General features: G+C 38.7%; 1 long non-coding RNA gene across 1 annotated transcript; it reads right to left on the bottom strand.

The window, feature by feature from the left end:
- Nucleotides 1-495: 495 nt before the first annotated feature.
- On the bottom strand, nt 496-20051 carry LOC118502310. Its single transcript, XR_004905020.1, has 3 exons — nt 19889-20051; nt 11428-11431; nt 496-509 (listed from the first exon to the last, which is right to left on the bottom strand). It is a non-coding gene; the product is annotated as an uncharacterized LOC118502310 (long non-coding RNA).
- Between the last annotated feature and the right edge of the window lie 3962 nt (nt 20052-24013).

Below are 24013 nucleotides of genomic sequence, written 5' to 3'. Positions count from 1 at the left end.
TAAACTGGTGGCTGAGTTGGGTGAGGGAGGTCATACTTGGTCCCTAAGATAAAAAGAAAAGGTCTGGTAGTGACTGTAAGGAATGTGCTCATTTGCATAGATGGCGACGCATTCTTAAGCTCCTGATGGAATTTGGGAATTTGTTGTTTAAAAATTATTCAAAAGAGATAGGGGGAGTTTATGGTGCAGGAAAAGGAGCACAGGTTTTGGAGCTAGACAATGTCAAGTTCAAACCTTATCCTTTTATTTAGTGACACTGGGCAAGTTACTTAAGCCTCCTGTTACTAGAAACTGGGACTAATAATATCTATTTAATAGAGATCCTTTGAAAATTAAATAAGGCAATATATACAACATGCATTGCAGAGTACCTGGTACACAGTAGTGCTCCATAATTGCTGAGGAACAATGCGATTTACTAACAAGGGTTTGGATTTTTGCTTCAGTAAATATTCAGGTTCCACTTCTAACTCTGACCCTTTTTTGAGTATATGACTTTCATTATTTAACTTCCATCTATGATTCAATTTAGCTTTATTTATCCCTCTAAGTATTAAATGACATTACATACATGAAGTGCTCAACCCCCTACTGGATGTCACCTCCCTCCTCCCCAAAATGAGTTAACCACACCCTTTTTTGACTTTCCATCCCCTGTCATGCATGATCACTGTGTACTTACCTTTGTTCATTTCTGTATTTCTGGAGCGATGTCTGCAATGAACTCCGAGATGAACTGAGCCTTAGAGAATGGGCATCAAGTAACTACATGTACTAATTTAACCTGAGCCCTGGACTGGGAAAAGCAGGTTGATAAATGCCGAGGGTTTCACAGATTTCTCTGACCATACATCCAGGCATGTTGGGGGTGAGGAAGTGGGGCTTGAACTCAGCACTCCACCTCCTGGTGAGGCTCTTCCAACAAGTGAGTGCTTTCCTACTGGTGAGAGCTCTTCTTAAGGTGCACCACACTCCCTCCTGCTGTGTCCAGGCCCCAAGTCTGTGAACATTGAAGAGCCAGGTACAGGAGTCAAGGTTGGACTTCTCCAGACTCTGGCTTTGTTTTTGTTTTTGTTCCTGCCTTTCTCCAGGTGGCAGACAGTAGTGAGGAGAATCCTGGGGCTGGAGGCAGCCCCTGGGTCCTGCTGCAGACTCAACAGCTCCAGTTGCATAAAACTGGGCAAGAACAGGCCCTGTTACCACATGCTTTTTGGGGAGTCTCACTGAGCACAGCGCCCCAGGTAGTCCTGCCCACAACCTTGAGGCAGGCACAAGGTGGTTCACTAGGAAGTGGGATCATGCTACGATTCAACTTGGGAAGGCTAAGTGAGCTGCTCGGTGTCACTTAGCTGGTATGTGGCACAGTGAGGACACTCAGCAAAGTCTCTCTATGTCCAGGCTGCCCTTTGTAAAACACTTCACTTCAGCATCAGTTCCGTCCCCTGCAAAATGCAAATTCTGTGCCAGAAGCACTAGGAGGTCTAACAAAGAGCAGACTGCCTCTGGACCTGGACTGCACTTTTCCTCTGGGACTAAGTGCAGGTACCCTGAGCCAGTCCACCAGTGCTGGAATCCTGGCTGAAGTCAGCTCCATGACCTTGAGGAGGTCACTTGATGTCTGGATGCTTCGATTTTCTCATTAGTGAATGGAGATAATGATAAACATAGTGACAACCTCCTCAAGTTGTTGTGACACTTACAAGCGTTTAATGTACATAAGCCATGTGGAATTTAGGTGGATTAAGTGTTAATGGCCATCCCTGCGCTGCTCTCGGGACCATCTCACACTGAAAACATGGGTCTCCAGATTTAAGTTCCAACTCTGAGGGTTCTGTCACAAGTATTTGCTTTCCCCACTTTTAAGCTGACTCACTAATTGTGATGTGAGTTGAAACACCACAAATAGTGACCATAATTAACAATCACTGAGCTTTAACTATGTGCCAAATACTGTTTAACTTCATTGCATGGTCACACCCACAACAGCCCTCACCCAAGGATGAGAAAACAGAGGCACAGAGATGCTAAGATGCCTGCGGTGGTGAGTGGTTGAAGCTGATGTTAAACCTGAAGGCAAACGTTTGACCAGCCACGCGTGTAGGGAGTGACAGAGGGTGAGGTAGCTGGTCCAGAGTTGGTTTCTTAGGCAGCAAACTCAGCTGCTGCCAAGGGGCTGCTTGCAGCCTCCTTATCCTGTAAGAGGAAAGAGGTGGGCTTACAGCTGATCTCCCAGCAGCAGTTGCTAATAACCATTTCCTTTTGTGTTTGTAAATCACAAGCGGGAGATGATGTTTTCATCATCCCAGCTGTGATATCTGCAGACCAGCCACTGGCCCTGCCTCCTGTTTAGGATGATTCTAGCGGCATGAAGCATCATTATCTTGCTGATTCCCTCCCCAGGTCAGAGCATACCAAATGGCATCACGGAGGGGTTTTGTTGCAGTGTCGCAAGCAGATGGCAGCATGAGCCCTGCTGAGGCCCGCACATGTTGAGCAAGTACCAAGCCCAGCTTACCAGAGGCTCAACTCGTGCCATAAATCAGGGCATAAAGCAGCCTGAGCCCCAGGAAACGGAACAAGGGGCAGCCCCATCGAAGATCTAATTGCCCACAAGCACAGGGCAAGAGGAAGTAGAACAAAAGGCAGGCCCCTTGCAGAATGGAGCCACTGAGAGGAGCAGCCTGGGCCAACTTCCTAGGCTGCTGGCCTCTAAATCTTGAGTCAGGATTCAAGTGCTATTAGCATGCGTGGATTGGGACTTGAAGCAGAATTAATTGCCTCCAAATTGTATCTTTCCTCTCAGCCATCCATTAGTTTGCTCTGGCAGAAGGAAAATGACACTTTATGAAATATAGCCATAAAATTGAGCCTTGTTCATTGCATGCCTGGAATGAGCTCAAAAAAGTAAAAACTTTCAAATAATAAATTTACCTGCAGGTTGAGACTGAATCTAAAAAACCATTAGGTCACTACTGTCTTCTCTTAACATATATATATTATAAAAATATATATGTAGGTATTTTAAACAACGACATTTCAGTACCATTCAAATAAAATACTGTAAAGGAATGTGTTTTGTTTCAATTGTAGCAAAATAATCTTATCTTTCCTTTTGTTGTTTTCCCCAAGGTATATCACCTTGCTGAAGGCCACTGCCCAGCAGGATCTGTGAACAACTGAGGTCACAGTGGTCCTGTTACAAGGTTCCCATTTAAGAGTCCTCCCCATCGCTTTGGGAAGTTGGTGGCAAAGGTCAAGGCTAAAAACCTGGATTTCAATAGATGCTGAGAGTTACTCTCATGAAGCTGCTGGCTCCACAGAGAAATGGTTACGTCAACATAATTTGAAATCCTTCAGAGGCATTTAGTGTTTAGAATGAGTGGCGGGAACTTGTCAATAGGTATTTAACACTGGTATCCAACTAGCAGCTGCCTGGAAGCAGAACGGCTCCAGGACCAGGGAAGCTGAGTCTACAGCTCAAGAGCCACTAAAAGGATCCAGCCAGTGGTGTTTGTGGGATTTAAAACCTTTTTTTTCTTACAGAAATTCAGGGTGTGTTGTGTTTGTAAGCAGAGAATAATATTACTCAATTTAGGTCTTTGCTTAAATGAGACTCCCCAATCAGTGGCCGGAAGCTGTGGATGAGGGAAGCTGTGGATGTGGATTCTTTTCTGGGATGGAGGCCAGCTGATACACTGAAGCCTGCTGTTGCCATGATAAAACGGAAACCCAGGATTGTCTACTGTATGTTGTTCTTCAAGAAAAGCTAGAAGTTGTTTTTTTTATGTGAAACTTAAAGACAAGCTTAATTTTTTAACACACACAGTAAATCTTCATTTAAAGTCTGGACAGCTTTTTGGAAACTGCAGCTTTAAGAGAAACAATGTGTAACAAAATCAATTCACCACTGGCTAATTGATACAAATAAAAGGTAGGTTCCTATGGCATATTTCTGGTCACAGAAACATCACCAAACTTCTAAATAAAGATCCAAAATCACTTCTAATATTAAACATTGAAGTAAATGTGAGTTATTCATACATTTAAGAAAGGTTAATCAAAACAAGTAAGATTATTTTCCAACCTGCTTATTCCAGTTTGGGGCAGCAGGTGGCCAGAGCCAGCCCCAGCAGCTCGGGGCACAAGGTGGGCACCCTCCTTGGGCAGGATGCCCTTCCACCACAGGGCCACTCCCACAAGCCCACACTCACTCGGACTGTGAAATGTAGATGCCAGTTCACCGCACGTGCTCAGCTTTGGGTGATAGGAGGAAACCAGTGTCCCCGATGAAAAACACAGAGACATGAGGAGAATGTGCAAACTCCATAAAACCAATGGCCCCAGCTGGGAATCGAATTTTTCTCTTATCAATCTTATAATAAAATGACATTAAATAAACAATGTTATTAGAGGAACTGCTGTATACATATGACCCCATCTATGGGTCTTATCTAGCCCACAGTCTTCCAATTTGAAACCTCTGGTCTAAATAATGCTATTGCCTGAAAAAAAAGATAAAGCCAGTGCTTCATTAATCACTGCCATGTATAGAATTTCAGTTACCTGTGCCTGATGTAACTGGAAGCAGAGGAAACAAGTGTAAGCTAATGTGGATTGCCTGGAAATAGTCAAAAGCCCTATTCCAAATTGGTCCTAAACATGCATGCCCTTAATGAAGACGCCGTTACCCAAAGTCAACATTTTTTTCTGTTCCTCTCTTCTCCACCACTACCCCCCACCAAGTTTATGATATTTTAATTTTTTGCTGATTGGATTCTGGTAATTCAACAGAGAAATAATAACCACAGAACTCTTCTGTTTACATGTTGAATCAACAGTGAAGCAATCTAACAGTTGAAACTCATGTGGGTCCTTTAAAAATAGCTCTTGGTTTGTTCAGGAGCCTTTGAGATGTGGGAAAAATCTATTAACAGGGAGAAGGCACCCTGGGGTCAAATCATGGTCCTGCCACTACCTATGTGTATGACCCAGGTGAGTGAGTCTCATCTACTTTCTCTGCAATGATGTGAAAACTTTGGTTGGGTGATGATATCTAAGGCTCCGAGTTCTGATCATCTGTGATAGTTACTCTTGTTTTTTTCTTTTTGGGGATGGAGGGCAGAGGCCGAGTAGTACATGAATTCAACTGTGTGTGTGTGCGTGTGTGTGTGTGTGTGTATCTGACATGCATGAGGCACTGAGCTTGGCATATGACTAGATGTGAAGACAAGTACAACGCAGATGAGGAAGAGTTTATAATCTGATAAATAAAATTACCAGCAGATACCACTTTGAGGTTTTATTCGATGTCCCCACACATTCTCCTTTGTTTTTCTTTTCCTGCTCTCCAAGGTAAGTAGCTGTCTCTGCCTTTATTGCTATTACAGAAGGACTCTATACAATATTCTGGGTGGTGAAAACCTGGGTGTAGACACAGATAAAATGTACATTTAAGATTTGTGATTTTTATGTGGACAGTAAATCTGGCTTTTGTGTTTGCAAAGACATAAGCTGTGGTTTTGAGCTTACACATTAGGATCATTCAGGAACACGTTAAAAATTTACTGTTGGCTCAATATCCTCCAAATCAGCTACATCAGAATCTATGGAAATTGAATGGAGTTGGAGCACTAATTTCTGATAGGGTAGAATTACTGCTGGAATATTTTATACACACATGCACGCACTCCTCTGGTGATTCTAATTGACAGATATCATTGGAAATCAATGTGTTAGAGGAATTTAGGGTAGTAGTAGGTGAACAAAAGAAATCAGTCATGATAGACAATTGTGTTGGTTAGAAATGGTAGGAAATGTGGGCCTTCCCTCATGCCCTGCAGTAGCCTGAATAGAGATTCCCTTTGGCAGGAGGAGTTACAGGGTAGCTTATGCAAGACCCCAGCTAAGAAGTGGCCTGAGGTTGTACCACGCGTGGGATCCAGACTCCAAGGTGGGCCCCAATTACCCACACTTCCTGGTGTTCATACACTTGCATGACTCAGAGATAGCCCATGTGTCCAGTTGGATAGGTGGCTGTGACAGTGGGTAACTTTCATGACTAGTCATAGTAGGCATTACAACTCACACCTTGCCTCTCCCCAAGCGCTCTCCCTGTGGGAAACTAGTCGCCACGTCCTGATGATGTTCAAGCAGTACTGTGGAGGGGCTTGTGTGGATGGGAGCTGAGGCTTGTTTATCCACAGCACCCCACCATGCTCTCCTCCATCTTGTGGTTCTCTCTGCTTATGCTGGGTCTTGCTGTGCCCTTTAGCATATCTGGAGGTGTAGACAAAACTTGCTGATGGGTGGACCTGGGCTCTGCGACTTATAACTGTCACAATGCAGATGTCACAGCAAACTGTCAGAAAGAAGAACGGTAAAAATCAATCTATTACCTTCTATCACTTTTTACTACCCATTTGGCATGATTTATGTTCTGGAGCATTCTTTAGGTGGTCCTCAAGTGATTTGGTCCAGATAATTGATGCAGAAACCACAAAATGGGAGGATTTTCCCAAAAAGAACAATAATTCAAATCAACCTATGGAACCTGATTATTTCTTGAATAGTTACACAAATAATTCCTTGTTAAAAGTCCCTATTTTCTGCATGTGAAAGGTTATTTTCTTATGCTGTTCAAAAAAAAGAATGTGCAGAGAAATATGTTTATGTGTATATATATATGTGTATACATATGTACATTCATATACACATATACACATATACATATACACACACACTATTAACAGTACAAATATGTATGTTAACAGTACTGCCTGGTGAACTTGGACATAAACTACTTATGAGTACTTATGAGGCAGGCATAGTTTTCTGAATCATTATTATCAAACTGGAAATTCTTTTTTAATTGAAATGCCATAAATCTTAGTCATCTTGGGCTGCCTTAATGGAGTACCATGTGTATGGAGTACCATGTGTAGCTTAAACAATGGGAGCATGTTTCTCACAGTTCTGGAAACCCGAGATCACGGTGCCAGCATGGCCATTTCTTCAGAGCTCCCCTCCTGGCTTGCAGATGACCACACCATGTCTTCTCATGTCCTTCCCCCAGTGTGTGCATGCATGGAGAAAGAGTTCTGGTCTCTCCTCTTCTTAAAAAGACATCAACCCTAATTGGATAAGGGCCCTACCTTTATGACTTTAACTTTAATTAGTCCTCAAACTGCCTTATTGACAAATATAGTCACATTGGGTTTTGGGCTTCAAAATATGAGTTTGGGCAGGAGGACCCAGTATAGTCCATAGCACCTTCCAATTGCCAGTTAGCTGGGTATGAGGAGCTTTTAGACTGCTGACACACAGGGGGTCTATGGAACTCCCCTCTCCGTGATCGATGTTTGCATGATTCTGTTGTCAAGAATACAGACAAAGAGCTGTTCTTCCTCTTAAACCTATATTGTGCAAATGAAGTAATTCCCACACTTCCTTCAGCAAAGTAATCATGCCATTTTAAGCCAAATTAAACATATTAAAAATACACTGAAATACGTGGAAAATAATACACTTAGTATTATTTAAAATGTTTTCATCTGTAGACTATCACATATTAAGGAACTGGCTATTCTAAGTATTTGTGCCAAACTGATGGTAAATAAACTTTTAAGAATTTGCCTTTTATATCTTATTCAAAACATAGCACAAGATAGAAATTTGTATAATCAATGCGTCTGCTGGTCCCTAGTGAGATACACTAAAACTGATTTTTTTAAACAAAGGAATCTAAAAAGCAGCCTCAGAAAAGAGGAGACAAAGTGTTCTTCAGTGAGACAGGGAGAGAGCTGTGAGAAAGAGCCAGGTAGGCGATCAGAGGAGCTGCCTGGCAGGGCTTATTTGCGTAGGCATTGGCGACTTGCCCCTTGTGGGGATGACCACCCTGCCTCCTTCGTTCACTCAAATTTCACCCCAGGACCAGGAGAAGCAAAGGAATAGCATCTAGAAACCAAGTGCTGAATTTAACGAGTTAAAAATTGTATCATGGTAAAACGTACATACATAAAATTGATCATATTAACAATTTTTAAGTGTACACTTCAATAGCACAAAGTACATTGACATTGTTGTTCAACCAGCATCACACTCCCCACCAGAACTTTTTAAATCATCCCAAACGGTAACAGCCCCATAGTAGCCATTAGACAGCTCCCGGTTGCCTCTTTCCCCAGACCTGGTAATCTCTAGTCCTTTCTCTGTCTCTATGAACTTGACTATCCAAGGTATTCCATGCTAAAGATATCATATAATGTTTATCTTTTCATGATTGGCTTCTTTTACTTAGCTATATATCTATATGTCTATCTACATATCTATACCTATATCTATTGTAGCCTATATCAGAATTCTTTATACCTTCTTTTTAAGGCTAAACAATGTTCCATTGCATGCTTACACCAGTTTTTGCTCATCCATTCACCCACCAGTGATCCTTTTCAGTTGTTTCCATCTTTTGACTATTGTGAATAATACTGCTATGAACACAGGGGTACAGATATTTAATTAATGTTTGAATTCATATTATCTCCTATATTAAGTGGGATACCAAGTTTGTCATAAACTTTTCTTGTTGTTATTTTGACATAGAGGTTTATCTATCATTTCAGTGTTAGCAAACATTGCTGAGCTTCAGAATATTTAAAAATTCCAAGATATCATAGACTTTTATGTGTATACTAAGTCAGAAGAAAAAAAATATATAATATATCCTTCTGGGTTTTTTAAGTCTTTTTTCTTAGAATTGGCATTAGATCAAAAATATTTCACAGTGTGAGTTATTTTATTGAGATGTAATTTATCTGCAAAAATACATAGATTTGAAGTATACAGTGTAATGAGTTCCATGCCCAAATGTAACTGCCAGCTAGCTACCACCCCAGTCAAGATGTAAAACATCTTCATTACCTCCTAAACGTCCCTTGTTTTCAAGTCACCATTCTCCCTACCACCACCAGCAAGTGTAGCCACTCTTCTGATTGCTGTTGCCACAGCTTAGCTTCACCAGCTATAGAACTTCATGTAAATGGAATAATAAAGTGTGTATTATTTTTTCTTTCTGGCTTCTTCCACCCACTGTAATTTATTTTGAGTTTCATCCACATTGCTGATTGTGTCTGTAGTTCATCTCTTCTTACTGCAGAGTAGTTGGTGACTATCATTCTGTTCTACATTTGGCTTGGTTCCAGTTTTTGGTAAATATGAATAAAGCTGCCATAAATATTCTTATATAAATCTTTTTGTGAACTTGTTTGTTTGTTTATATGTTTATTTATTACTTAAAGTTGTTACTTAGAGTAATAGGATCAAAGGAAAGTTCTAACTTAACTGTATAAAAACTTGTTAAATAAGTTTCCTGAATAGTTACACCATTTTATACTCCCACTGGCCATATTTTAGTTATTCTAATGTGTGTGTGGTCATAGCTTGCATTCTCTGATGAATAGATTTGTTGAGCAGCATTCCATGTATATATATGCACATGTGTTTTTTTGTAAACCTTTTTTATGAGGAGTCTGTTCAAGACTTTGCTCATTTTTATTTTCATTGTAAGAATTCAGGATGCAAATATTTGTCAGATATGTGTATTGACAATATTTTCTCTCAGTATGTGGCTTGCCTATTCAGTTATTTTTGTATCTCATCTGATAAGCAAATATTTTAAACTATAATAAATCATTTTTCTTTAATTATTTTCTGGCTAATAAATATTTCCCTACATCAATGTTTTAAATACTCCTCTATATTTCCCTCTTGAAGATTTATTATTCTACCTTTTATATTTACCTTGTTTAGGCCTATTACCCATACTGAATAAATTTTTGAATATGAGGTGGTATGGACCAAGACTTCTGGCAATATTTCAAAGTTTCTCATTATTTTTATATTTGTTATGGCAATCTGTGATCATTAACCTCTGGTGTTATGATTTAATTGTTTCAGATGCACCACAAACTGCATCCATACAAGATGGAAAGTTTAATAAATGTCTGTGTGCTCACCAATTCCCTGACCCACCACTCTTCCATCTCTCTTTCTTTCTCTGCTTCGGCCTCCTTATTCTCTGGGACTAATATTGAAATTAGGCCAACTGATAAACTTAAAATGCCCTCAAAGTGTTCAAGTAAAAGGAAGGTTATAGTGTCTCTCATTTTAAATCACCAGCTAGAATTGATTAAGCTTAATGAGGAAGGTATGTCAAAGGCCAAGACAGGGCAAAAGCGAGGCCTCTTGCAGCCATTAGCCAAGCTGTGAATGCAAAGGAAAAGATTTGAAAGAAAATTGTACGTGCTTTCCCAGTGAACACACAGATGATGAGAAAGCAAAACATTCTTATTGCTGATGCGAGGAAAGTTACAGTGGTTTGGATAGAAGATCAAAGCAGCCACAGCATTCCTTTAAGTCAAAGCTTAATCCAGAGCAAGGCCCTTACTCTCTGCAATTCTAGGAAGGGTAAGAGAGGTGAGGAAGCTGCAGAAAAAAACCTTGAAGCTAGCAGAGGTTGGTTCATAAGGTTAAGAAAAGAAGCCATCTCCATAACTTTTATGTGCAAAATGTAGCAGCAAATGCTGATGTAGAAGATGCAGCAAGTTGTCTGGAAGACCTACTTAAGATATTAAGGTGGCTCCATTAAGTGAAAGATTTTCAGTGTAGGCGAAATGTCTTGTATTGGAAGAAGACATCATCTAGGTCCCAGAGGGAAGTCAGTGCCTGGCTTCAAAGTGTTAAAGGACAGGTTGACTCTCTCATTAGGGGCTAATGCAGCTGGTCACTTTAGGTTAAAGCCAGTGCTCATTTACCATTCTGAAAATCTGAGGGCCCTTACAAATTATGCTAAATCTACTCTGCTTGTGATCTATAAATGGAACAACAAAGCCTGGGTGGCAGCACATCTGATTACAGCATGGCTTGCTAAATATTTTCAGCCCACTGTTGAGATTTACTACTCAGAAAAAAGATGTCTTTCAAAATATTACTGCTCATTTACAATATGCCTGGTCACCTATGAGCTCTGATGAAGATGTACAATGAGGTTAATGTTGCTTTCATGATGGCTAACACAACATCCATAGGTCAAAGAGTCATTTTGAATTTCAAGTCTTATTATTTAAGGAATATATTTTGTAAGGATGAGGCTGCCATACACAGTGATTCCTCTGATGGGGAAAGTCACTTGAAAACCTTCTGGGAAGGACTCACCATTCTAGACGCCATTGAGAACATTCAGGATGTATGGGAAGAGATCAAAATATCAACATTAACATGAGTTTGAAAGAAGTTGATCGCAGCTCTCATGGATGACTTGGAAGGGTTCAAGGCTTTACTGAAGAAAATAACTACAAATGTGATAGAAATAACAAGAGAACTAGAATTAGAAGTGGAGACTGAAATGTTGCTGAATTGCTAAAATTGCATGACAAAACTTTAACAGATGAGGAGTTGTTTCTTACGGGTGAACAAAGAAAATGGTTTCTTGAGATGGTCCACTCCTGGTAAAGATGTTGTGAAGATTGTTCAAATGACCACAAAGCAATTATAGAATTACATAAACTTAGTTAATAAAGCAATGGCAGGGTTTGAGAGGAATGGCTCCAATTTTGAAAGAATGGTTAAAATGCTATCCAACCATATGACATGTTACAGAGAAATCTTCTGTAGAAGAGTCAAGTGGCATGGCAAACGTCATTGTTGTCTTATTTTAAGAAATTGACACAGCCACCCCAGCCTTCAGCCAACACCGCCCTGGCCAGTCAGAAGCCATTAAACTCAAGGCTAAACCCTTCACCAGCAAAAAGATTACTACTCCCTGAAGGCTCAGAGGATGCTCAGCATTTTTAGCAGTATTTTAAATTAAATTATGCACACCTGTGGACACAATGCTATTGCACACTTAATGTTCCATACTTGAACAGTTTAGCTGCTACAGTCGGTGGGTTTAGTATTCTCCAAATCCCAGTTAAGTGAAGGTGGTTGGTAATGTTTACATCTATATTCTTAGTAACTTTTTCTCTAGCTGCTTTAAAAATTCATTTATTTCTGTGTGTGTGCATGTTTCATGTGTTTGACTATAATGTACCTATGTGTGGTGTTCTTTGTATTTATCCTGCATGTGGTTAACTGAAATTTTTGGGTGTGTAGGCTAATGTATTTCTTGAAAGCTTTCATTTGTTTTCAAATTCTTGCAAAGTTTCTAGTACTCACTGCTAGAGTACTAACACAAATTTACCATCCCAAATGTGCTATCAGGAAGTATAAGGAAGGAAAGAGTTTATTCCACAGTGTATCGGAACTATAAAGCCTCTTCATGACTCCACCAACCCTTTCCTCTCTTAAGCCCTACTGGTCCACTACAGAAACACTTAAATCTCACTTAGCAGTGGGGTGTCATGGAAATGAACTACAATTGTAACTGAGCTCAGGAAAATGCTGGTTATGTGAACATTTGTAAGTTATTGAAGTTTTCTAAGCCTCAGGTACATCATATCTAAAGCATGGGTTCTTATCTTATAATACTATAACAAAAATTGAGATAACATATAGAAAGGACCAGTACAGTGTTTTGTTCATAAGTATTAGACCACACCTTCTCCTTTTGCACACACACAAAATGTATTTACTGAGGGTGTCTTCTCCTCATGACCAAAGCTGGTCTCTATTGCTTCTGACTGATTTCTTTGCTCAAAATTTCCTCATCACTAGCTCTTTCTTATCTAGAATATCACCCTTTTCAAAAGGCCATACCAAATAACTCATTCAGAAATGCTTCCTGGATCCCACAGAGTTCTCAAGGAGAACCTGATCTTCTCTAGCACAAATACTCATGGCCTGGTCTCCGCATGCACGGCCTCTCTACCACATACATTAACTTTGCAAAGCTCAGCTGTGCCATATTCTTGTTAGAGCCTAGTACTGAGTTTTCCTTGATCTAGGTTCTTAGTAAACATCTGTTTGGGAGGTTTCATAAGACATTCTAAGGTCCTGAAAGTCATTCTATCTAAAGCTAAAATTTTAGGTTCCTCAGTAAATATATAAACATACCTAATGGATGAATGAGTTAAAGTTGGAATTTCACGTTTACTTTTCCTAAAGCTCTGTGACCTATCCCAAATGTTTTCTTAGACTATCTCAGTGCCATTAGGGGGGACTCCAGACTATTGTATCCCATGTTTCAGTTTCAAGGCCTTGCACAGTGTCTAACATTTGATGTAAGTAAAATAAGTATTTGTTCAATAAGCAAATGAGGTGGGGTGGGAAAGGAGGCATCAGCTCTACCTCTCAGTATCCCCATAAACTTTGGCAATATAAATTAGTAATAAAATCTTCCAAATCAAAATTTTTTTTGTTATAACCAGGTATGAGTATACTAAATTTGGATGACAATCAGCAATTTTATGGATGGCTGTTATAGTCATAGATATGCTTGTGATGCCACACCATATCTCTCCATGGGTCACATAATGTGTTTAGCTCCTGGTTGCTCTTATAAAAGAGACATTCTTTCACAGATAAATGCATTTATAGCCATTTTTACCAGTTTTCTTCATGCTTATTTATTTGTATTTCCATGTTATTTTACATTGACTTTATATTCATCCATAGTGTAAGATATAATAGATGTACCAAATGATTATACATTATATTTTAATCATTGAGATTCAGAATATGGGTAAAACTGAGCACTATGCTACCAGTCAAATAGCCTGTGCTCTTGTTCTGTGTCTTCTGGTAACTTCCTGGCTGTCTGTCAGGAGGAACTCTAATCTGGGCCTCAGTTTACTTACCTGCAGATTGAGGGGATTGGGGCTAGAACCAGATGCCCCATTATAGCTATAGGGCTCTCTCCACAGTTCTGCTGCCTAAGCTGATGAAGAGCAGAAGGCACACATCTTGGGATGAGGGCATGCTCTACAATATGTCACACACTGCCAATACCTATAGTATCTCAGGCACCATGGGGAGCTGCACTCACTGTCTTCTGAGGGATGGAAACCACATATATCAGCATTGTCCTGTCTTGAGACCAGCTGGCTACTGATAATACAATACTAATATCTACACTCAATTAATATAGGCTTCCCTTGAGGAAATAAAGATACAGAAGGGGTAATACTAAAGGAATTAATGTAATCCAAATTCTGGCATTACAGAGAGCCCCTGACTTGGGGAAGTCAAGGGAGGAAGGGACATATAGCTGTATACTCATCATGTAACTTCCCCTTTGAAGTGTGAATTAGGAAGGTAAAGGGAGACAGACAAGTTGTGGGAGATTTCTATGAATTTTATAAGACCTTGAGTGTAAATGAGACAGAGAACATCTAAGAAGAAAGCAAATACTTCACTGGCTGGTGTGGCTCATGGATTGAGTGCTGGCCTGTGAACCAAAAGGTTGTGGGTTCGATTCTGAGTCAGGGAACATGCCTGGGTTGTGGGCCAGGTTCCTGGTTGGTTGGGGGTTTGTGAGAGGCAACTGATTGATGTGTCTCTCACACATCAATGTTTCTCTCCCTCTCCTTCTCCTTCCCTTGCCCTCTCTCTAGAAGTAAATAAATAAAATATTTTTTTAAAAAGATGAAAGCAAGCACAGCTCTTCCTTGGTTTCTTAGCAAAAATAACATGGCAAGTAGAGAAATTAGTGGAGATTAGTTTGTCTGGATAATATGTAAGAATGTAGGGCCCACATATGATGCAGTTACTGAGCTGGGGACAAGTGGCACAGCTATCAGAGAGCCTTGTATCTTTGACTCACAAACCAGAACAAGCACCTCTGATCTCTCCCACAGGAATGCAGGCCACTCAAAGTGCTGCATTTGGGTTTTGACTCTGGAGGCTTTATATACATATGCACTTAATGTATAAACTATTTGAAGTGTGTGTGTGTATCCTGAAGCTGCTTAAAGTTAAATTATTCTCTAAGTATTAGGTAAAAAAAAGAAGATTGAAATGAACTCCAGTTCTTCTCTCCTTCTGAGTACTCTTCACTTGTCATCTCAATCTTGAACACCCATGCTATTTGGACTCAGTATTCATCCTTGGCTCCTTTACCTGCAGCTGGAAGGTGGACTTTCTGTAAGCTGAGGAAAAACCCGTTGTCTCTGGTAGAGTTGTTTCTAGGTATCACTTGCAACAAGGATCCCTATAAAAGAGATTGGACCTAAGGAGATGGTTGACAGAGAGAAGACCTAGCAAATCAGGGGAGTGAGACTTTCTATAGAGGGCCTCTGGGGACTCTGGGATTAAAAGACTGGATAAACCCAGACATACATTTCTAAGAGATTTCTAAGAGAACATGAAGATCTGGATAATAAGCTTAAGGAGACAGTTTAGTTTGGGTCACTCCTTCATGTAAAAGGTTGGCTAGGATTTAGATTAAGGAGAGAACATGTTAAACCAGCTCTGCTACTGTAGAAAGTTGATTTAGTGAACTAGACTTGAAGGGCAAAGCCAGTATATCATTTGACACAGGCATTAACAACTACCGTGGTTATCATACACCTTTAATAACTTGGAATTGACTGTCATTGTATAACATCTGGATCTTCCAGAAAGGTCTAGTAGTGATGGCATTTATTTGTAAAGCACAGTTGTTTCCCTGGGTTAAATTCTCCTGTCAAAAGATAGTTCTAGTGATGGAGATGAAGGATTGCTAATAACATTGCACATTCAGCTTCTGTGCATAGCTTCTCATGAGCTTCTTTGCTGGAGCTCCCTCCACATCCAATGGCCATGTGCCTGCTGCATTAGCCTTGCTGGATTCTGCCCCTTTCCTGTTCCTGCTCCCAAAGGGATCCAACTTTTGAAAGTGGATACAGTTTAGACATCACTATTACCGTCTCCATAAGATTTTATGAGTGTGCAAGCATAGAAAAACAAAAAAAAACAGGTACAAAATTTCATGTCTATTAAGGTATTTTCTGGGGAAAATTTTCATTCTCTTAAGATTTGGTGTCTATCACTAAACCCTAAAAGAATTTATTTCACACTGAGTGGTTCTACTTTTCTGAGAAGATGTCTGTTAGTAGTTTCCCCACTAAGATAAATCTGTGATCTATGATAGACATTATTAAGAATTTTCTTGACTTTATTAATGGATGTTAGCTATGGGGGATTTCTTGGAAAGTGGAAAAAAAGAAAAGAAAAAAGCCTAGTTAATTGGAAGTCAGCATGTCCAGCTCCACAGCTACAGATGCTGGGTGATTCTGAGCTAGTCACTGCACCTCTTGGGGACTCAGTTTATAGATATGTAAAATGAGAGTGTTGAACTAAAATAACTCTTGAGATTTCCAAGCACTAGCATTTAATGCTTCTATGTTTTCAGTATTTGTTGATGTTTTAAATAATATTATTTCATTCCCAGAGGCCCCTTGATCTGCCATACCTCTCTCCAGATTCCTCCACAGATAAATAGTTCCAGGTGGAATTCATTTAGATTTATTATTATTATTTTAATAGCTACCATATATCCAGTGCTTACTATGTGCAGAATATATATTATCTGACATAATCCATATGTAACCCAAGTGCTAGGCTTACCTTCCTCCAGATTTTAGGAAAGGGTTTTTTTTTTAAACCATTTCTTGCGCCTACTGGCAGCTGCTCTCCAGGCTGCACAGCCCTCTCAGGGATGGTCGGCTCCCTCTTGAAGCAGCCATTACCTCACACTCAGATTCTGGCCCTCTTTGGTTAGATGCTGCTTCTGCTATGCTTGCTTCAGAAGACTGGGAATTGTGAAGTGATTCTTTCCTTTACTCGTGTATCTCTTAAGTTCTCTAACCCCACCCTACAAGTCTTTGTTTATAACAGATATTACTATAGAGTTTGAGAGAGCTGTTCCTATACCACAGAGGAAACAATAGCTCAAGACTGGATGTGAAATATGTCTGTGCTTACAGCCCAAAATAAAAGATAATAAATAAAGAGAAGACAGATGGATAATTGGATGGATGGATAACGAAGTGATGCTCTTCACCAGACCCTTAAGGAGCAGCGTAGTTCAAACTCTTGTTCTCTTTATCCAGAGCCTCCCTTCCTTTCCTCTGACAGAGGAACATTCTTTAATTCCTATTAAAAATTTCTTCTGCTTTTTCCAAAAACCGCACCTGCAGTCCACAAGGGTTGATCTCAGCTTAGGTTTCATCATCTGCCTCCTCCAGGGCAAACCAGAGACCACACAAACTCTGCAGCAATATATTTCCCCAAATCTGAATTACTAAGCTGGGGATGACACCACAGGTTGTTTCGTCAGAGCAGTTCAGTTCTGAGTCTCCAAAATATATTAGATGAGTTCAGGGGGAATTTTGACCCTTCAAGTCCAATTCTATTCATAGTATTTCTCACATGTAAGATCTAGATATGCCTTTTCATTCTCCCTACAATTTTCTTAACTATAAGACCATAGATTTGCACACATCTCCCAATATAAACAAACAATGTTTTTATAGAACATATGGTCTAGATGGAAAATATGAAACGCTTTTTTCCTAAATGCAGTATAGTCTGCACAGACTCCTTGGCCCACATAGAAATGACACTTTACATGATTTACACACAGCAGTATCAGTTCTTTGTCAGACCCAGAAGAGATGGGAGTATACAAACCATCTGTAACAACTTGTTGCTGGGAAGTTAACAAATACTATGAAAGAGCTCAGGTTGATCTGTAAGTTATATTCACAATAAGCCTTTGGTGTTGCGATTATTACTCTAGGCTTAGGGAACTGAGGTGCAGGGGGTCCAAAGGACGTAGTACAATTGCATATACAATCAGGAGTGTTGCTGAGATCCCATCGAGATTGAAGTCCACTTTCTACCCAAAAGACTTCATGTTGTTTAGGGGTGTCTTTCTATTTTAAGTGTAGAGAGAAATTATTTTCTGTCCCTCTTTCTCTTTTCCTGGTATCTCGTTTTATGGGAGATGCTCATTCTTTTCCCTGACACTCATTTTCTTCTCTTTCCTTCTATTTTATTCAGTCTTTGCTTAATGCCACTTTATTGGATAACAATGTTAAATACATTTGTGTTTGTCTCTTCTGGAATGAATTAATATTAAAACTCATTCTGTCAACAGACTATTAGGAATTAACCATCAAATGGAGGATACTTTTGAAAAGAGGACATTCCATATCCCTCAAACTAAATCTGCCCTTTCTGTCTTTATTGAGAAATCACATTTTAAAGAATTTATTGATTTGATTTACTTCAGTGTTTTAAATGAGAGATGCATTTGGACTCAGACAAGAGAAATTTTTGCCTGTTGATTTATTTATTAGATTTTTTTTACATGCAGTAAAATGTTTTGACTTAAGAGTACAGTTCAATGAATTTTGACAAATGTTTATACCCATCTAGCACCATCAAAAGGTGGTATTTGATGGTGTTCCCTTATGTCACTTCCCAGTCAGTATCTCTCTCAGAAAGGAAATTTTGGTCTGATTTCTATAATCAGAGATTATCTTTACCTGTTCCTGAACTAATAAAATGGAATAATAGAGTATGTACTCTTGTGTGTGGCTGTATCTACTCAACATTATATTTTTGAGATCCATATTTTTAATTTTTGCTTAGTTAAGTAATATAAAACATTATTAGTTTCTTTGAAATGCTTTATAGTTTTTTTAAAGATTTTTTAAAGATTTTGTTTATTTATTTTTAGAGAAGGAAAGGAGGGAGAAAGAGAGAGAGAGAGAGAGACATCAATGTGCAGTTGCTGGGGGCTGTGGCCTGCAACCCAGGCATGTGCCCTGACTGGGAATCAAACCTGCGATGCTTTGGTTCACAGCCTGCGCTCATTCCACTAAGCTACACCAGCCAGAGCTGAAATGCTTTATAGTTTTAACACTTATATTTAGGGATATGATTCCCTTTTACATGATATAAGAAAGAAGTTCACATTAATTTTTCCCATAAAGATACTCACTTATTCTAACACTACTTGTTGAAAAGACTTTTCCCCCCATTTAAATTTATTGGCATCCTTTTAAGAAAGTAATTCACTCCATAAGGGTGCAACTATTTCTGGGCTTTCTGTTCTGTATAATTTGTCTATATACTTATACAGGTTTCCCCCACTATCCAAAATACTGTTTTATGAAACTTTTCATAAGTTAAACTGGTATAAAGCAGAGTATCCCCTGCTTTCTCAAAGCTTGCAATATTACACCACTTGGCTTTTCTGAAATACTTACATTAATAACTTATTTTGCTAACCAAAAGAAGTCAGAAGAGGATTTTTGCTTTTGTGGAAGAGGCTTTACTGTTCTAATGTAGGTCTTTAGTGAAAGCAAAGTGTGTAATGCAAACTTTCAGAAAGCAAAGGAGTGCTTCTCCTTGTCTTATACGCTGCAGTTTCATAGCACAATATATATTGAAATCAGACAGTGCAAATCCTCTAACATCATTCTTTCTCCAGAATGCTTTAGCTATGCTAGGTGCTTTGCATTTCTGCATACAATTTATATTTAGCTTGTTGGTTTCTACAAATATATCTATCAGAATTTTACTTGAAATAATTTAAATCTATATTTCAAGTTTGGGAGAAGTACAATCATTATAATATTGAATCATTGAATACATAAAAATATACACACCTTAACCTATTTAAATATTTAATTCCTCTATGTACTGATGTCTTTTTTCCTATTTGGTTTTATTTTTTTACTTCAAAAGCTACATACATGCAAATGTTGAACATGTCATAACAATGCTTTTAAGTAAGGTTCAAAAATAAAATACTTGAAAATCCATTTACTTATGGATGTATGTATAACAATTATAATGAAGATAGGTCGATCATATCCTTTTTCTAATCTATTAGCAAAATATTTATTAAAAAATAATTCTATTTATGCTCAGAATAAACTTTTAATCTTTAATGAATATTGACACAAGTTGGATGTTAGTATAATATTTAAAGAAACAAGTTTAAGGCTTTTGAAAAATGTGTCTGATATCCTTATACCTCATTTTAAAATCACCGAATACACTCAAATTTAGAAAAAATGCATTTTTAAAAACTATGATTATTGTTATTATGGTTGTGGTTAGTAATGCAAATGAAGGATACAACTTTCATATGTAAATATTTCGAAAGTCCTTTTCAATGTTTGAATGAATAATTTTATTTACAAACACAGGCTGGAGACTTAAAGTACTACCACATCTCTCTGTGGTCAGTACCACAAGGGGAATTAAAAATCCTGGGCACAATGAAGTTCTGAGCACTCAGCCCTTCCATAAAATGTATAAGCATGCAAGAGCAACCCTGACTCCAGAAAACACCAGCAGGAAGAGGCATCTTCAAATGGCCCTGCCTCTTTCAGGTGGAAGCAGCAGGAAGCATGGCAGAATCAAGGATCAAGTCCCAGCATTCCAGAGGGTGGCCATTTCCTTCTATGAAAAACATCATAATACAATATATAGTAACAATTCCCAAAATTAATACAAACAGAATGCCCTGAAAGTTCAACTTTGTGAATGTTCACGTTCATCCTGGAAATGAGATTTAACCTCCTGCCCCTGAATGAAAAAGGCAGGGAAAAGCTACCCATTTTGGAAGATCACTGATTATTGGAAATGACATGCAATGTGAGCAGAAAGGGGGGCCTTTAACATGATGTGCCAACTTGCTATGGAAAGCCCTAAATGGGCACACATGCCCAAAACTTGAAAGAAGGCATCTTACACAGTTTTTATTAAATTTATTTCTATGTATTTGCATTGTGTTGGCTATTATAAATGAAATTATTCATTTAATTTCCTTTCCCAACTATTTGTTGCTTATAGATAGAAATATTTTCACATTTCATTCAAGTTTTTTTCTTTATTCTGGTTTTCAAAAATTTATTTACTTTTAATTTATTTGCATGACATTGGTTATCCTTGGATTATTTACACTCACAATCATGTTACGTGTGACTAAAGGCAGTTTTACTTCTTTTTGAATAACACCTATTTGGTTTTGTTCTTTGTTCCTTCTATTTTTTTATTGTCTTATTATACTTCCTGCACAGTGTTGGACAGGGTAGTGAGAGCAGAATACTTGTTCTTGATATTTCAATATTTCACATTAAGGGTGGTGTACATAACACTCTATCAGATTGATGAAGTCCCATTTTATTTCTAGTTTAGAGTTTTTTAATCATAAGTGGGTATCGACTTGTATCAATACTGTTTCTATATCTATTGTATTGAGATGATCACATAATTTATCTCCTTTATTCTATTAATATGGTAAGTATGTTGATTAGCTTTTGAATGATGAGCCAACCATGCATTCCAGAGATGAATACTACTTGTTAATGATATACTATGTTGTTTATTCAATTTTTATTGATTTTTTAGAGCAAGAAAGGAAGGGGGAGAGAAAGAGAGACATCAATTTGTTGTTCTGCTTATTTATGCATTCACTGGTAGATTTTTGTATATGCCCTTACAAGAGATCAAACTGTCACTCCTGGCATATTTGGACAATGCTCGAATCACTTGAGCTACCCAACAAGTTATCTTTTTTACTTTTTTATTCTGTTTTATTTACTCTAATAACTTCTAGTTACATACTTTTTCTTAAACAGTTGTTTTAGAGATTATAATTACATCCTTAAATTATCAGAGATTAATCTTAAAAATATTTAATTACCTCACAATTTCAGACATTTATGACAATATTTTCAATATTACTAGCTTTATCCCTTTTTGCTCTTGTTATCACATATTTTAGATAGCCTATGTTGTTTTGTTATTATTTTTACTTTCAATAGCCAAGTGTTTCTAAGAAGACTTAATAATTTATGTGTAGCAAGGAGTAATTTTTAAAATAACCTTTTTAATTTTTTCTTTGTAATGTTTATTGTTTCTTACATAACTGGATGTCTGACCTAATCTCCCTTAAGCCTGTAGGAGGTCTTTTACTATTTTTTTGTAGGACAGTTTCTTGCTAGAGATTCTTTCAACTCTGTCTGAAAATATCTTTATGTCCTAATTGATTTTTGAAGGATTTTTGGTTGATATGACAGTCAATTGTTATTTTTTTCAGCACTTTAAAACTCTCATTCTGTTGTATTCTGGTTTTCATTGTTTCTGATGAGAAGTCAAACATTCTTATCATTGTTTCCCTATCCAAGAATTTTTTTGTTTGTTTAATTTCTGCTACCTTGTAAGTTAACCTTATCTTTGTTTTTCCACAGTGTAACTATAATATGACAATGTATGCACTTCATACTACCTTGAAGATCTCTAAGCCTTTGGTATGTTTTCTGTATTTTTATTATCCTATTTATATATTGCTAGGTTCTGTTTGCTAATTTTTAGTTAAGAATTTATCTCTATGCTCATGAAAGAGGTCATTTTGTAATTTTCCTTTTCTACATTGTCTTTTCCCTTGTGTTAGTATCAGAGTTTGGACCAAAACACAAGATGGGAAGTAATCTGTTCTTCTTCACCATGTGAAAGAGTTTGCATTATATAGGAATTACATCTTCCTTAAGGAAGAATTTTCAATGATGCCACCTGGACCTAGTGTTCTTTGTGAAAGAGATTTTAATTTTTAAAAGTTTTTGTAAAATATACAGAGATGTTTAATCTTCCATTTCTTTTTTGCTCACTTAAAAAAGCTGTGTTTAGAGGGGGGCTAAGATGACGTTGGAGTAGGAAGGAGCAGATTTGAATTCCCTCTGCTCAGGGGAGAAAATCCTGACCAAACTATGGGGTAGAGAAGCAAGCAACCAACATACTTCAGTATATGTGAAAATAGAGGACCAAGGATTGGGGTCGAACCGAAAAACTGGACCCTAAGAAGAGAGCTAAAACAACATAGGGGCCCAGGGACCAGTGTGTGGTCCGGGGGCTGCAGCCCCAGGCCCAGGGCCCACTGCTGGGTTTGCCACAGAGTCCTTGGGAGAGAGCCGGGACAACTGCTCCCTCCCCAGCCAAACAAGGTCTGAGCGGCACTGGGAGGAATACAGGTGCTAGCAAATACACAAGGGCTGTGAGCACCTTTGGAGGCTGTGGACACCAGAGAGGCTGGGTGGCCAGCAGGCCCTGACCCCCACAGTCACTGGTCTGTCTGGAGAGTTGGGCTGCGGGAGAAGCCAGGCCTTTGTGCAGAGAGGCAGGCTTGAACAGGAGGGATTTCTCAAGAGGAAGGAGTGAAAAGACAGACACTGTTTGGTGAATTCTCCTAAAGTGATCAGTCGCTTGAGCCTCCCTGCCACCCAGCCATGGGTGCGCGGGCACGCGTGCAGGAAGAGCATCCCCACACCCCAGTCCACAGCAGTAACCCTGGGGAAAGACCTGATTCCCACACCCAGGGCGCAAGGCTGAGGAGCCATGTTAGCTTCCCAGACAGTGAGGGAGCCAGTGCAAGCTCCACTGACCTAGGAAGAAAAGCTATACCAATCACCCCTCAGCCTGCTGCAGCCAGCAAGAGCAGAAAAACCGGTTTGGCCACTTTGAAACCAAGAGACTTTTTAATTTGATTCTATTTTTTAACAATTCTTAATTTTTAATTTTTTATTGTTTTTATTCTCTTTTGATTTCTTTTTCCTCTCTTTCCTGATTTCTTGTTTTATTCCTTCCTCTTTCTTTTCCTCCAATTCTATCTCTTCTTCCTTCCTTCGTCTGCCTTTTCTATTTTTATTTTTTTTAACTTTTTCTAAATACCTACAAGTGAGACATAATCCTGGATCTGTGAAAAGACCAAAGCTGAATCCAAAGAAGGAGCATCACAACAGCTGGGACAGTGAGACAAATTTCACTGTGCTATTACAGAGAACCTGCAAGTTCTTACATCTTTTTTCAATAGTATTTTTTTGCATCCCTCTTCATTTTGTATAGTCTGCTTTGCTAGGCTGGATATATTGTATGACCTGACAGCTTTCCCCTGATATCTCTTTCCTTAGTGTATTGCTAATCTACTGTCCTTTAACTCACCTGTGTCCCATTAGCACACTACTGGAGGTTCTGTACTCCCTATTCTTGTTACCTAGATCTCATAGATTTTGTCATATGATTG

Source organism: Phyllostomus discolor, chromosome 8, assembly GCF_004126475.2.
Source record: "Phyllostomus discolor isolate MPI-MPIP mPhyDis1 chromosome 8, mPhyDis1.pri.v3, whole genome shotgun sequence".
NCBI lineage: Eukaryota > Metazoa > Chordata > Mammalia > Chiroptera > Phyllostomidae > Phyllostomus > Phyllostomus discolor.
The sequence above is the reverse complement of the archived record's forward strand: the minus strand, read 5'-3'. Positions and strand labels throughout refer to the sequence as shown.